Here is a 17,281-nt window from a genome sequence, read left to right on the forward strand (position 1 = left end):
GCTAAGTCTTGGTCCAGCTAAATCTAGAAAAAGAGTTCTAAAATGATATGAAGATATAGAAACAAAAGCCAAATGTGATCCCAACAGCCAAGACATTTTAAAAAAACAATTTATTGGACACATACTGCCCAAACAGAAGTCATACTTTGGAAAACATGTGTCTATACCACATAGCCCAAAACTACACATACAAAAATAATATGAAACCTGATAAAAAAAAAGGTAAATATAGAGTGACAAATTGTGAAGGCAGCTTAGTTAAACTCACTAAACCAAATTTAATTAATCATATCAAATTGTCATTAAAGACTCCTCAACATAAAGAAGTATATTACATGTCCCTGCTACAACTCTTCAAACCATGGAGAAAAGAAGAACAAATACTAGATAACTATGTCTCATATGAGGATGCTTTCAAAGCAAATGAAAGCACTATAACCGATGTAAACTTTACACAATACAAAACAATGTTGCACAATGAACAGCAACATGAAGAAGAACTCCAAGCCCAACTAGATAAGGACACTCCTGACAGCAGTCAACCTTCTGTAACAGGAAGCCAAGAACCACTGGTAGAACCACTAATAATAAGTGAGGCAGAATTAGCTATGATAGAAGTAGAAAACACCATGTGTCAGTATGAAGATAAAGAAGACTTAACTATACTACAATCAAAACTAAACAATGAGCAACGTAGCATTTTTCAAGAAGTAACAAAACAAATTCCACATGGTGTAAAACATGAAAATAAAGAATGTTCCTGCCATAATTATAAACCTATACTACTGTACGTCAGTGGTGAAGCTGATTCTGGCAAAACATTCCTAATCAAAATCATTAGTACGTTCCTTCAACAATTGACAAACAACAAACTGTCAGCTGTTGTCACTGCCCCCACAGGTTTAGCTGCCAACAACATAGGTGGTGTTACATTACACCGATTACTACTATTACCAGTGGAACACCAGAACAAATTAGACTATTACAAACTTTCTGCAGAAGCTGCAATGGAACTACGCAGAGTATTGAAACAAATGAAAATGCTACTAATAGATGAAGTGAGCATGGTCTCCAACCTGATGTTAGCTTTGATTCACCTCAGATTACAAGAAGTACTGAAAACAGACTATGAAGAGCTCTTTGCAGGAAAACACATCATTGTTTTTGGAGATCTGCTTCAATTAACACCAGTAAAAGGTGAGCCTATTTTTAAAACATTAGGACACAAACTCTGACGTAAAACTGTTGGCAGCATTGGAAATGTCAACCTTTGGCAACATTTCCAATACAGAGAATTAACAGAAAACATGCGGCAATCTGCAGATCTCACTTATGCCAACATTTTAAAAAGTATCAGAGTTGGTATACTTTCTAAGGAAGCAGAAGCAAAATTGAAAACCCGGCACATTAATGCACTTTATGGCGATAGTGCATGTGCTACAGATGTTATGGAACAATTAGCCCACAAAAATGTCAATTGTATGGCCTTAATGCCAACTCTTACAAGCTGTTTCAAATTCAATGAAATCATGCTAAGTAAATAAATGCAACCAATCATGGAAATTAGCACCACAGACAAACTAGATGTACATGGTATGACACTACCCATGTGTGACCAAGCCACAACAAGACTAAATAGTTTAGAAAAATCAATCTCAAACACAGCAGGCTTGGAAAAGATATTAAAATTATCCTTAAATTGCAGAGCAATGCTTAAACGTAACCTTGACGTGGACCAAGGACTAGTTAATGGAGCACTGGGTACAGTTGTTGGCTTTCAAACATACCCAGGCGACAGCAAAATTCAGTTTGTCAATATACTCTTTGACAAACTTTCAGAAGTAAAAAGGATACGATGCTCAACAGGTAGATTCCTTCTCTTCAAAGATATGTATGTACGCAGAGAACAATTTTCTCTAACTCTTGCATACGCAGTCACGATTCATAAATCACAAGGTCTTACCCTAGACAAAGCAATGATAGATATTGGTAACACAGTCTTTAAAGAAGGCATGAGCTACGTAGCACTATCACGCTTACGTACACTTGACGGTCTATTTCTAATCAACTTTGATGCAAGTAAAATAAACGCTGATATTCCTTGCATTTGAGAATACAATAGACTTTGCTCACTATACACCCCCCACCTAAACACATATTCTGTTCCACAAAAAGTAAAACGTTATAAAAGATAAATAAATCAAACAGAAATGCAACAGGATGTCACTGCAAATCCTCCAAAGAGAGTAAAAGAAACTAATACTTCATCAAGTACCACAAGCAAAAAATAATCAATTAGGGAAAGTAAACCAGGTACTTCTTTAAAGAAGGAAGACAAACTCCAAAAAAAACAGTTAGATACAGAACTACCTGGACCATTTAAATTCTCAAATATAGTTGGTGTAAGTTGCTACGCAAATGTAGCAATGAATATTCTATTTCAATTACCACCAATTGTTGACAACATTTACTGACACAGTACAGACCCATTGTGTTTGCAAATGTTAGTACTTCAGAAAAATGCAGCAAACAATCCTGACAACACGCATAGTGTTTATGGAATAAGACAACAATTGGACTACTGTGCTGGAATGGTGAAATTCACTATAAACTCACAGGAAGATCCACAAGAATTTCTAATGTACTTACTACAAGTACTGGAAAACAAAAAACATACCTGTAAATGAAACCTTTCAGATTTCATACATGTGGAAACATACATGCACTCTCTGCAACAATGTGACACAAGAAGAAATCCCCAATGAACGCTTCATATATATATCAATACCAAATTGTGAATCCATTCCATTTCAGCGACTTGTACAAAATGCAAACCATGGTAGATTATGCTGTACCTGCAATTCAGATAATCGCTCCACGTTAGTAATACAAACACATAGTAATTACATAATACTAATGCTTCTACGTTACAATGCAGATGGTACCAAAAACAACTGCAAGCTGACTGGATTCACACATGGTCAAATATCACTTGGTAAGAAAACCTTCACAACAATAGGTATAATCTACCACGCAGGAGCCACAACCAATGCAGGGCACTACACTGCATATATAAAAAAGAAATGTGGATGGTTGAATGTAATGATAGTAACATTACTCTAAAGCAGAGATTACCAGCAAATCTTACAAACGCTTATTTGATGTTCTTAAAACCAAAATTTGATAACTAAACTGTATTTAAACCCTAAGTAAACTTGTGTTAAAAAAATATAAACTGTTATAATACTCCAAAAGCTATCTAACTGCTCAAAGATTCTACAACTAATCAGATAAATGAATACCACTAAATTAGACCAAAAAATACACAGTTAGAATACGCCAATTGGTATCTAACTGTCCCAAAATTTAACAATATCCAAATAGATAAATCAATACCACTAAAATATATAAAAAAAATAGACAGTTAGAATACGCCAATTGGTATCTAACTGTTCCAAAATGTTATAATATCCAAACAAATAAATAATATGTTACTGCTCCAAAAAAATGCAACAAGCCAAAGTATAAAGCATTAGCCAGAAACAACAAGTGAACACTGAAAACAAACAAACAAATAAACTGTAGCATAACAGAAAAAGGTTTTTTTTTAATCCAACATGGATTTTTTTTCTCCCACAGACCCAATGATTTTAGCAACAAATACAGAAACTGAGCAAATTGCACAGTGTTCTGATTTGTAATCTACTAAATATGAGGGTCCAAAAAAAAATGTTGATTATACAATGTAATAAGTCATTACAAAATACTAATACTAGCATGCTATTTTCTTTTATCACAGAAATTAACAAGAAATACATGTACTCCGGTTACTAAGCCAAACAGTAAGTATACAATAATAAGGAGAACCATCGCAGCATATCACATCCATAGTACCTAATACCTTTGTTCCTTATAAATTTGTTTTTCACCCAAAGTTATAAGCAAATATAAATGTGATATGCTGCGGTGGTTGTGGCCAGGGCATAGAGTCTTGGGTGCAAATGGCCATGCACCCAAGACTCCATGCCCTGGCCACAACCACCGCAGCATATCACATCCATAGAGTCAAACATTTCAACTATGGTCTATGGAAACGTTTAATGTCCGCGGACATTATGAGTGTTCTTAGAACACTTTCAACTTGCCAGCGAACAATACGGATAGCGTTTTCAGGACACCCCCTACGAACATTTCAGAACAACGCTATAGTTCTTAGAACACTTTCAACTTGACAATGAACAATACGAACAGTGTCCTCAGAACACCCCTATTTCGTTTATTTGTGAACATTTCAGGACACCGCGAGTGTTCTAAGAACACATTCAACTTGCCATCAAACAATACGAACAGCATCTTCAGGACACCCCCTACGAACATTTCAGAACAACACGAGAGTTCTTAGAACACATTCAACTTGACAAAGAACAATACGGACAGCGTCCTCAGGACACCCCCATTTTGTTTATTTGCGAACATTTCAGGACACCGCAAGTGTTCTTAGAACACATTCAACTTGCCAGTGAACAATACGGACTATGCCTTCAGGACACCCCCTACGAACATTCCAGGACACCCCAAGTGTTCTTAGAAACGTCTTCAGAACACCCCCATTTTGTTTATTTGTGAAAATTTCAGGACACCGCGAGTGTTCTTAGAAGCGTCTTCAGAACACCACCATCTTGTTTATTTACGAACATTTCGGGCACCGCAAGTGTTCTTAGAACCCATTCAACTTGACAGAGAACAATACGGACAGCGTCCTCAGGACACCCCCATTTTGTTTATTTGCAAAAATTTCAGGACACCGCGAGTGTTCTTAGAACACATTCAACTTGCCAGCCACAACCCCCATTCATATTTGCGAACATTTCAGGACACAGCGTGTGTTCGACAACGTCTTCAGAACACCCCCATTTTGTATATTTGCGAACATTTCAGGACACCGCAAGTGTTCTTAGAACACATTCAACTTGACAGAGAACAATACGGACAGCGTCCTCAGGACACCCCCTATGAACATTCCCCGGACACCGCGAGTGTTCTTAGAAACGTCTTCAGAACACCCCCATTTTGTGTATTTGCGAACATTTCAGGACACCGCGAGTGTTCTTAGAACATATTCAACTTGACAGAGAACAATACGGACAGCGTTCTCAGGACAACCCCATTTTGTTTATTTGCGAACATTTCAGGACACCGCGAGTGTTCTTAGAACACATTCAACTTGCCAGCCACAACCCCCCATTCATATTTGCGAACATTTCAGGACACAGCGAGTGTTCGACAACGTCTTCAGAACACCCCCATTTTGTGTATTTGCGAACATTTCAGGACACCGCGAGTGTTCTTAGAACACATTCAACTTGACAACGAACAATACGGACAGTGTCCTCAGGACACCTGCATTTCGTTTATTTGCGAACATTTCAGGACGCCGCGAGTGTTCTTAGAACAGTTTCAGCTTGCTTGCTAACAAAACGGACACATATTGAGTCCTCAGAACACCCCCCCATTCAGTTTATTTAGAACATTTCAGAACACCCGTGATGTCCGCAGACAAATCGAACACAAAAAGAACGTCTAACACATAAAAAAACACAACTTTCATCCTATCTCATACACTCCCACCCTCCCCAAACACTCCTACACACCAACACACTCTACTAAATACAAATTTTGAACAAAGTTTCACCGGGCTGACCGCGGACGTCCGCGAATCCAAGATGGCAGGCGCTACCGAAAATCTGACGCGCTTCACGCTCCACGCCGTCCAATCAGCGAACACGTTGCATGTCCGCGGACATCACGCAAGCCGATTGGCCAATCAGGACACTGTTCACGGAGCGAACAGGGAAGTGTGTCCGCGGACCGAACACAGATATCACTAATTTTTGTTTACCTACTTTTTGGTCATTTTAAAAAAAACTACTGGAAGGATTTTCACCAAATTTGCAAAAGCACGTTTTCGGGACCAAGCCGCTGCTCCTGGTCCAAATTTGGTGAAAATCCGTCCAGCGGTTTGGGCTGTAGACGCAAGCAAAAATGTTTTCCCATTCAGTCTTTGGGGAAAAAAAAAGTTTTGGGCCCCCCCCCCTATAACTTTGCCTCCTCTAGACGAATCCTCACCAAACTTTACAAAACAATTCAGAGTGACCCAAATACTTGCAAAGTTTGGTGAGGATTCGTCCAGGGAGAGCGAAGTTATAAGCCACCCAAAAAGTGCACTTCCTATGGAAACACCACCTTAACCATAACTACATGGCCACTACCGTGGCCATGTAATAATCGATGGTACTAGTGCTGTTTCCCCTATGCCAAGTCTACTGTGGCGGAAGATTGCCTGGAATGAGGCCCTTGTCTCTAGTGAATGAGTGTGCATTTTGGTACATATGTGTTTGAGTAATTTGCAGGAATGGGCTGACTAACTCTGACAGAGGTCACTTTCCTTCCCAGGCACCATAATATCATTGAAGGCTAGGTCACAGTCGTGTGGGTTTCAGTAGATGGAAAAAGCCATGGAAGGATGTGGTAACCCTATCCCTCAAGAGTTTTGTCAGGACAGGTCTTCGGTGGGAGATTGTCATTGCATCAGCTTCCACAACATCTGTGTGGGATGCCCTAGTACCCCATGAGCAGAGATGGAAGTGTAATATAAATGATTGGTACCCCGTACCACTAGTTTGTTTGCTTTTTACAGATGGTACCTTTAGTTCAAAGCTCTAAAAAAAGCATCATGGACGGTTTTTCTTTCTCCCAAGCCAAATATAGAATCAGCTCAGACCAGACAATGTCCTAAGTCATGGCAAGGCTTAGATGCACACATAGCATTCGTCCATGTGTCTGCAGCCTGAGCACATTAACGACCTGCAATCACATTCCTTTTATCAGTCGCAGAGCCTTTCATTTGCAAGATGACACCTTTCCCCATCAAAAACCTTTCAAAGCACCAGTTACCTTGTCAATCTATGATAGTTAAAGTGAGCAACACAAATCATCCTTTACAGGTTTGTTCATATCCATGATGTCTACTAGCCTAACATTCAAAAAGATAAGATTGCTTTAGGTCACTAATCAGGTGTTCTCAACATCATGAATAACAACGAGCTGGAAGTTTGTAACCAAGAATCTCCATATCCATTGGAGTTAATTACACAACTTATGTTATTGTGTGTCTTAAATAACTGAAAGTACAGTCGGGTTAAAAAGATTTTTTAGGTTTGCCATACTTGCATCCTGGGAGCTATAGTTTACCATTTAGAATGCAAAAATTAAAGGCACACTGACATTATTTTGGCTTAACATGTTGTTATAAGGATTTACACATTGTTGCAAGGCTTTACTATGTAATTTGTTTGTTTTGTAAGTAAACCCTGTAAGACAGTATTATTTTAGGCCTTGAAATCCAATAGTTAAATATGCATACCAAGTAAAGCTTGGCAGGTATGTGGCCAAATTTGCAGAGTGGTTTAAAATGTCTGCTTCACTGTTTAGCCAAAGTGTGTGATCCTGGTCAATTATTTAATCCCACTCTGACTTAACTGCCAAAATATGAGTCGTTATTTCAAATAGTGTGAACTTAATTATGCTATTTGAGAAAAGAATGCCCTTGGAATGAGACAGATTTAATGGGTGGTAAGAAAAAAGTGTGCATGCGTGCTCCTCTGTTAATGGACCCAAAAACCATCAGTTCCCACACAAAGCACATCCCCCTGAGATGTCTTTGAACTAGCTCTATCAAGCAGTAACATAAAACGTTGGTCTGTCACTGTTATTTCTAAGTAGTCTGCTGAGAGTTCAGAGTTAATGGCTTAATTGCAGCAGCAAAAATGGTACAGGTTTAATAAAACAATGCCTTAAACAAGTTTGCCTTCAACCGCTTTATTTATATATGTTCCTTGCACAGAGGTCCTGCCTAAATAAACGTTGACAAAGTCAACAGTTTTGGTGTGTCTGTGCACATTAGATAGGCACATGCCAGACACTCATATGCCAGGATAATGACACCATGTTCCAACTGTTGCATCTTAGGTCAGTTGGTACCATTATGACAGTGCCTGGAAAATGCCTACTGCATGCTTACACAAAAGCCAAATCTGTTGTCTTTGACAATGTTTAAATCCAAATGAAGTGACTGCAGCCAGACGATTACTTGCAACTACAAAGTGTTTTCGAGTTTTAGGTACAGTTATGGTCTTGCTCAAAGTACTGAATTTTTATTTTGCTCAATTACTGTTACTTACAAAAGAAGTATTCAGTAAGAGAAATGATACGGTTATTAAAAATGAACATTGAACTGTCACCTGTCATAGATGGATTAACCTCCTGTACTATTCATGTAGGAAGATTAGACGTTTACCTACTGACAATGTATAGAGCCCTAGCCAGCTCAAATTGTATTGCCAATCAATATATGTTTAAACTATATTTTTAATTGTGTGTCTTAGTGTAAAGGATGATTCACAGATATCACTAATAAACATGTTCTAAAAAGATGCGCGTCAAATAGAATCTTGTTTAATTTGCATCTATAGTTGTATGAAAGATTTCCAATTCATGAACATATTGTTTTGATGTTTCTGTCAGGGACAAATCTAGTGTCATTAGTTTATTCCATCCAGTGTCTAGTCTCGCCACAATACAAACTGATCCATTTAACATTTCAAACCAAAGGTCAAGCTCTGGACTGCCCTGCCCTGACCAAATGCCTCCCCAGCAATCCCACTGCCTCCTTTTTGGATGCAGCCAGAGTTCTGTTAGTCCCTTTTTCCCCACTTCCAGCACTGCCCGTAAGGCATGTGTCCTTCCTTCCTTCCTGTTGTACTGCAGCCCAGCAAGGAGCTGCACCCCCCCACACCCATCCTTCCTAATAGAGCTCTGCTAAGCAGCTGGCCTATTTCCAGAGGGGTCGCCTAGTTACAGCCACTCCAAGTGCAAGTGTTGAGCATCCGCGTCCAAATGGAGAAGCTAGGCAGAACATGCCAACGTGGGTTTTATTGCACCAAGGCTGAAAGGTAGCTCTTGTCAGCTCAAATGTCCAGGGCTACTCGACGGGAGGACTCGGGTCTGTGAAACCCAGGTCGAGGGTAGAGGAAGCTCTTCCTGGCCCAGGACACAGCTTCCGAGCAGCTGCCGCAAGTGGACTAGACCTTGTTAGTAAATACAACCAGGTGACCAATCAAGGGGCTTTTCCCCAAGCATTGACCCTCCTACCAGTTAATAGTTATGCATCCTTACTGAACCCAACACTATGCCTTTGGTATTAATTGCCTCGAAGGTCCTGATTTACAAAAATGTTTTAACATGGGGATGTCCTATTGAATATACAGATATACAGCAATTAAGAAGGTAGATGGATATTTCAACAGTTCAACATGAATCCGATTCTAGTTAGGAAAAAGCATCAATTTTATTATAAACACAATAAACAAAAATCTATTAAACTCAGCATAATTGTTTGCATATAGTTAACACACTTAAAAACTGTTCTAAAACAATAGTCTAGTGACTTTAAAATCCTTGTTGATGGAACTCAAATTGACCATAGATGAATCGGTTGATCGCAACACAAAGAAAAGCTCATGTCCTTTTCAATAGTAACAATGTATGTTAGATTGTCATCAAAATCTAGTACAATAAATTATAAAAGATATGGCTCAACATGTTTCTGTTCTCTGATTAATTGTGGAACATTCTTCTGGAGGACTATAAGAGGTCACATTGACTATGATGAGGATTAGACACTGTCTTCCCTTCTTTTGAGCTATTTCAGCTTGGATTCGTGTGAAAATGTGTGTAAATAAGGTCTTTTATTTCATGTGTCCAGTTATTGAGTGTGCATTTTTGGTATATGTTTGTTTGACAAATGTACACGAATTTGTGTTGCTTTCGCGTCCAGCCTACACACGGATAACATTGTCTGAGTGGTGTTAGCATTGGACAGGACACGGATAACATTTTCTGAGTGGGTTAAGCAGTAATGTCGATGAAGTGCTGACTTTTACGGTAATTTCTAAAAATACTTCATGCACGGAAGCGGAATCTTTTGTGAGCTTTCCCACTTTCGCAGGTTGGGACAAGTGAACACAGCCAACACGCTTTGATTCAAAATGGCATACGATTCGAATGTTAGGAGCACGTTTCAAGCAGTGACACCCTGGGCCCGGATATTGAACTAATCTCTCTAGTGAAAGATCATACAGGGCACGTCTTTTTTTCCACAAGCTTCACAAACAAACAACCCCACACAGTGAAACAAGCAAAGCACTACCACTGCACCAAGTACCATATTTGTCCCATTGAAAACAATGGTGTGAAGGTTTAGGGACCACTTGGGAATTCATACAGTTCTGGAACATTTCCTAAAACGAAGGCTGTCATCACGGTTCGCCATCACCTAAAGGAAGTGCTCACTGTTTAAAAAAGAAAGTCACTTTCAGTAGGTGCCAAAATAGGGGTAAAATAAAGAAACGGGCCAACTGACTCGATAGGTCATCCGAATCGACACCACAGAATGATGTCCGAGGTGCTATATAATTCAGTATTGAAAGAGCTGCTTGCAAAAAAAACTTTATTCGGCATGTTCGTTCATGCCATGCTAAACCGACTAAACCATGAGATATAACATGCTTTGGCTTTCGGCCAAGCGGATATTATTCATTGCTAAATGAATATATACGACTAAAACATACGGGTGTCATTTATTACACATGTATGCGATGGTACGCGCATGCACGTGTGCATCTAGGGTAAACATACCTATAATACAACCAACAAGCTTATCTAATCATCAGAGCTGCAAATGTACTCTGGAAGCGTGGGATGTTAAATTATTCTTGAAAAATGTCACACAAACAATACCATACTATGCCAGTAGGTGGCAGGCATTAGCTGTCTTTCGCCGGAAAGACAGTATTTACTTCAGAAATCAGCCTCCAGCACGGAGCTCATGCGCACGCATGTTTATTAGTTCCTTTTGCAGCTCGCCACTCCCTAAATTCCAGTCGCCAGACAGTGGATTAAGCCTACAGTTGTTCACGCCGATCTAACTAGCTTTAGGAACGACATATTACAGCTAACTCCTGTCAACATATATGCATTTATCCAGGGGTCAAGTCCGAAATATAAAAGTGGGGGGACTCAACAACAAATGCAATGCGCTGTGGTGTCACCATAAATTAGCATATTATAGTTAAATTTGCGCATTTCATTAAATTGGCTTTGCATAACCACCCAAATTGCACAGGACAAATGGCATTTGCCTTTTATAAAATCAACACACACACACAAAACCAAGAGAGGATATTTTATTCTAATAGTGTATTTGAAAACATTAAAAGGTGTGCATGTTTTAAACCCCAAGAACCAACACAAGTGTTTTCTCTGGAACATGCAGTACCACCATGGGACATTTCACCTTTAGTTGTTTGTTATTTTTTATCAGGTCATATAGTGCAGTGGTGATGTGTCCGTCCGCAAACCTGACGACTGTGATCCACGAGGTCGGCTTTAATTCATAAATTCTCCCTGAATAATTACAGTGACCAGGCAATCTTAAAACTTAGCATGGAGGGAAGAATGAAGACCACTTAGGCTGGGGCTTGCCAAGGGGCAGCAGCAAATCATGCTGGAACCAGGATCCGGTGGACCCAGCGTAACATTCATAAAATGAACACCATCACTTTCCCGATTCAAACAGAAATGTAACAGTTGCTCTGGGGAAAAAAACCCAGAGGAGATTGAACAGTGGATAACCCATACTACCCAGTCACTGTTTAACAGAGCCACTGCCCCAGGGATAGGATGGAAGGCCGGAGGAAATGCCGTCTTTGATGTTAACATACGTGACAAGAAACGGGAGATGCGCCGCTCTATTCGAGCACTAAGAAGGCCAATGGCGTCCGTGGTTCATTATGGTCCGCTAAAGGAGCAAATCAAGGTGATGAAATGCAGATTCCGCTCCTGGCTACGAGCTTATCGCCTAACCATATGGAGAGCGCAGTGGCAAAAATGTGCCTAAATACTCTGTAGCAGAAACATCTGCAATATATAGCACTTTCTTGCTAAGGCAAGGGTTGAGCAGAAGTTAAAAATACTGAATCCTATTTCAGGGGAAGCATGGACCAATTACATTGTTAATAAATTCCACAAGGATGGGGCGACAATTACCAGGCTGCCTGTGAGTGAAAAACCGTGGCCCCTCCAACTTAGCCACAATATAATAAAACAAACAATTTTGAAATTAAAGTCTTCCAATGCTCAGGGCCCCAATGGGCTGGCAAATGCAGTCCTGAAAAAAGATCCTAACAATTGGGCCCAGGTGCTGCTTACCTTATATTCTCGTATCTGCAGGTCTCGCCTAGTCCCATCTTCATGGAAAAAATCCCTATTGATCCCTGTACATAAAAAGGGCGACAGGGGCTCACCTGCTAATTATAGACAATTGTCTATGCTAGATGTCACAAGAAAAATCTATATGACACTGGTTGTGAAAGAAGTAGAAGCCTGGGTAACTGAAAGTCAGATCCTCCACTAAGCACAAACAGGATTTAGACCTAGGGCTAGCACCACCCACAATATCCGGGTGCTCGATCATCTGATTAACAACACCTCCAGCAGCCGGGAGTGTACCCTATATATCGCCTTTATAGACTTCAGCAGTGCTTTTGACTTGGTGGCCCTTTGGTTAAAACTCAGAAACAAGAATTGCCCGCCTTGGATACTACAAATCCTAATTGCACTCCACAGCAACACCTCCACCAAAGTAAGCTTTAACGATAATGGCAAACTATCCACTTTGATTACTATTAATGTGGGGGTGAAGCGGGGCTGTGTGACGTCGCCTATGCTGTATGAACTTTACATCGCAGAATTTTTAGATCGCATGGCCTTAAAATCAAATTGCCCTCCAAAGCTGGGTGACATCCCTATTATTGGCATTCTCTATGCCGATGACTTAATCCTATTCGATCAGACTGTATCCAGCATTAAGAGCATGCTAAATGAGCTGGCAGAGTATGCCTCCCAGCTGGGGTGGACTATTAATTTGGATAAGACTATAGTAATTGTGATAGCCCATACGGCCCTAACCGCACTGGTATTGATACTAAACAGGGGGCCATCACAGTGGTAGACTCTTATCCACACTTGGGGTTTGAATTTAAAGCACCTGCTAATTACAAAGAAATAATTACATACAAAAAACGCAGAGCTAAGTTGATCACACTCCAGGTATGCAAATTCGGTAGGGGAACGGCAGGCTTCAGTATGGCAGGAGCATTAAAGTTATACCAACAGTGTTTTGTGCCTGCCATTCTCTATGGCCTGGAGGCTCTGGCCATTCAAGACCTAAAGTGGCTGAATATATTGGAGGGCCACTTCTGGCGTGCAGTGCTAGGGCTGTGTCCATCCTGCTCAATACAGTACCTATGCCTAGAGCTGGGCCTCATATCCTTGAGAGGTATGGCATTACGCGCAAGAGGAGTTTTGTACCTCAAAGCGCGCTCTGAGCCCTCTTGTAGACGTCTGAGGTTGGCTGGGCAAAACTATGAGGCTGAGAGACATCCCAGGGGCCCAAACTTTAAAGAATTTAAGGAGGCGCTCTACAAGGAGATTGACTGGTCATATGAGAATAAGATACACCTGCCTTATATTAATCAAAAAACATTGTTTGAGGAAGAACTGAACAGGTGGAATTGGAGTATGAACACCACACATCTGCCTAAGCTAAGTGGGTATGAGGCAGTAGCTCATGTAAAACACAGATATCGAAAAACCTCAGCCTCACTTGCTCTTGTGTCCGGCGCGAGATGTGAGAAACTTCATACTGAGGCTTAGGACTAATCAGCTTCTGGTATTAGCTATTAGTGGGGGCCGTCTGAAGATCCTGACTGAAGCGAGAATTTGCCGGATATGCCAGGTCGCAGGAGTGCTGGAAACTACCAGGGATGTCCTAACTCTTTGCTCTAAACTTGGCCCGCTTTATATGTGTATGCTTGCAAAATGGGTCCATAACTATGAGACCATAATGTAGGAAGACTTCTGGATCAGTTGCTTAAACTCTGAGGCCTTGGGACTCCAATTGGCCCTCTTCAGGATATGGTCCCAAGTAAAGACCTTTTTGCTAGCAGAAACAGAACTGTAATATGCTGGACATGTTGGATTTTCCCTCTGATGTATTCAGTGGTTAAATATAGTATTGCTTATGTATACTTTTAGAAATGATTTACTTACTTACTTACTTATGTAAATGTATTGTGTTCTTTGCGCTTATAAACCTCTGGGTATTAAGCGCGTTATTTTGCTGCTGCCTGTACAGCCACCATCACTCCCAGACTACTTTTTACTCCTCACTGAGGCCCCCATTTTGAGTGGGGCACTGCACTGAAAACAACACCATATATCATGTTAAGGGCAAGGAATGTTAGTTATTATGTTAACGGCCCTCTGGCATGTTAAACTCTATCAATTCAATGGACAGTGCTACATATCTTACTTACATGGTAACAATGTAATCAATTAGTGGATAGCGGATCTGATGCCTTTTTTCGATGCTCTTTTGTGCCCTCAAGGGGTTGTATTTATCTTAGTTCTACACTGGCGAAGAGCATTACACATGCAATCTGCTTTATTGCGACTAAGTGCCAACCACCAGCTGGGCCTAGTTGAATATTTGGCTCCTGGGCATACTTTCGACTGTACAAGCAATGGGGACGTACTATCACCAAAGTGATTATGTAGAGGATGCTGCTGTGGTGAAGAAAGAAATTGGCAACGTGGGCGAAGTTGGGCGTGCTAGATGGACTGCAGATAAATCATTTTGCCCACTTAACATAGGGCTCAGAAGGTCTGTTTTCTCTGTGACATCTCCAGCTTCTGGTCTACCCACCAGATGGTGTGAGGTGCAAAAAACATAGACCTACAAAAAACCTGCCTCAAATCCCCACCCTATTATCAATGGTCGGTCTTCGGGAGGGTATCATGGCACGGGTAGTATAGATAAGTGGCAGCACGCTCGTCTTGTAAGCAAGGCGACGCAGAGCAACACAGCTTTGAATCCCGGGTCTACGCTTAGAAACCTCTTCCGTATTAGAAAAACTATTATAATTATCATGAAATGTCCTTCATACCTCTGTCTCCTGCAGCTGCTGGGCAACACTGTAAGCTTCTTGAGGCTTATTAAAAAAGGCAACATTATTCGTAACGTATGTCCATCACAAACCACATTTAAGCCACCTGTTTGTTGGCCCACAAAAGTGACAAGAAAAGAACCAGAACTGCAGCATACCCCACTCCTCAAAATCAAGTGCAAACTAGTTTTTAGGCAACCAAGTTGGCTCTCATTAAGCTTTTGCTTGGTGCATGCAAATGGGAAGTGTAGTACAAGCAGCACTGTCCACTATCTGACTAGTGTTTAAAATACCAGAACACTGTGTTAGGTGTTCTCTAACTGCAGGTAATGACTGGAACATCAAAGTAACCAGAATGAGAGTACACCAAGCAGTAAGTAACATGATTTATTTAGGCCCAGAACACAGCTGGGAAAGCACGTTTCAAACAGCGGTGTGGAACGGAACTGCTTTAAGTGAGCTCTTAACGCTGCCCACAGCGGGCAAACATTTGATACACAAATGACACAATTTGCATACACACAGTTGAAACAATTTTGAAATACCTTATAAAAGCTGATTGGTGGGACTACATCAGTACCCTATATCTAGACATAAATTAAATGACTGTAATAGGTTCATGCCATCCTGGCCTTCATTGTCCAACATCACCCATCGTGTTGCCAAAAAACTTCCCACTGCGTCCCACAATTACATTTCAAAGCATTAAGTGATTGTGCTGACCACTGGCACTTTATTAATCTGTCATTCGTCAGTTCCAATCGAACACACCAGACAACCTGAGTTTGGCAAAGGGGAGTCCTTCACACAGCATCCGAACAATGAGATGCCCCACAGACATCAGCAAGGACACAAAACACTGTTACCCCCTAGGGACACCAAAACTCTCCTGGTGATTGGTTCCCCATCACTCGTTCCCTCTCACCACAGCCCACCTTCCCATAATCATCTACCAAGGGAAGGTTTGAAACTGCTTACCCAAGCGTAGTTGGATTTTATTTGACTTCATTTAATTTCTAATTCCCTTAGGGAGCCTAGCTTACCGACCTGGAAATAATCGACTGGTCCCATTCCCCTGGCTATGTTCCCATTGGAACTGCCAACTTGAAACGTTTCTCCAGCACACCCCTGTAGTTGAGCGCTCGAGAAATTCATGTTTGCCCAGGAAATAAGGCTTGTGCAGCAAAAGACAAATGTGTGACTTACCTGGGGCTATACTCCCTAAATGTCTGTTGTGTTGTTCACACCATGATACAATATCTTTTCTACCCACTATGCCTGCCACTTATCCCTATGCCGTATGTGTCCCACTGCATACCCCAATACCGCTCTCCCCCAGAGCTTCTCTTGCAGCACCTATGCATAAGTTACGCTATTCAACAATCAATGATGGCCTCAACCTAAGGAGCGCCCCTCCCCTTCCCAACTGTGTCGCTCCATCAGTTATGTAATTGATAGGTACGCCCCCTGACAGCACTGAGTTTGCACTTTTACTGCATTCCCCCCTCAATCAATCCATCAATCAACACTTTCTTGCTTGTCAAGTTCTTACTTACTGCCTTGGGGATCCACAGCCTATTTACCCTATCCATACTTCCCCCTTCATCCTCATAAAGTGAAGACACTATTATCACACACTCTTTCCCATCCTTTGATCAAGCTACCCAAAAGACAACTTTCTCATACATGTTCGCAGGCGGCATCATAATCACCCCCTGCAGATCACATTAATGTGCTCCAGACTGTAATGGGCCCTGGTTTTTACTGCGCAACTTTTCCCCATCCCATCAACATTCAGGAACATTATATACCTTCTCCACCACTTTTCATACTTGCAATGCCGTAATATTAGCTGGCCAGTACAGTAGGTGATGAGTACCATGACAAGCAGTGGGACAGTTACTTTAAACATGTTCACCAACCAGTTGGGACCTAAGCAAAGCGAGAGTCAAACCAGCTGTCTGATGGTACTGTATTTGTTTCCCCTGTCATAGCCTCATGGAGTGTACACATTTCCTCTATGGCCTCTGTCAAAGTTCCATTAGCTGCATCGTTAGTTGGTGTGATCGTACAGCAGCTACTGGCTATTTTGTAGCAGACGCCCCCCTACATTGTGGTAAGTATATGCCACACATATATATTTTGGAGTGCCACCC

The sequence above is a fragment of the Ambystoma mexicanum genome, chromosome 12, assembly GCF_040938575.1.
Source record: "Ambystoma mexicanum isolate Mex_15411 chromosome 12, UKY_AmexF1_1, whole genome shotgun sequence".
Classification (NCBI taxonomy): domain Eukaryota; kingdom Metazoa; phylum Chordata; class Amphibia; order Caudata; family Ambystomatidae; genus Ambystoma; species Ambystoma mexicanum.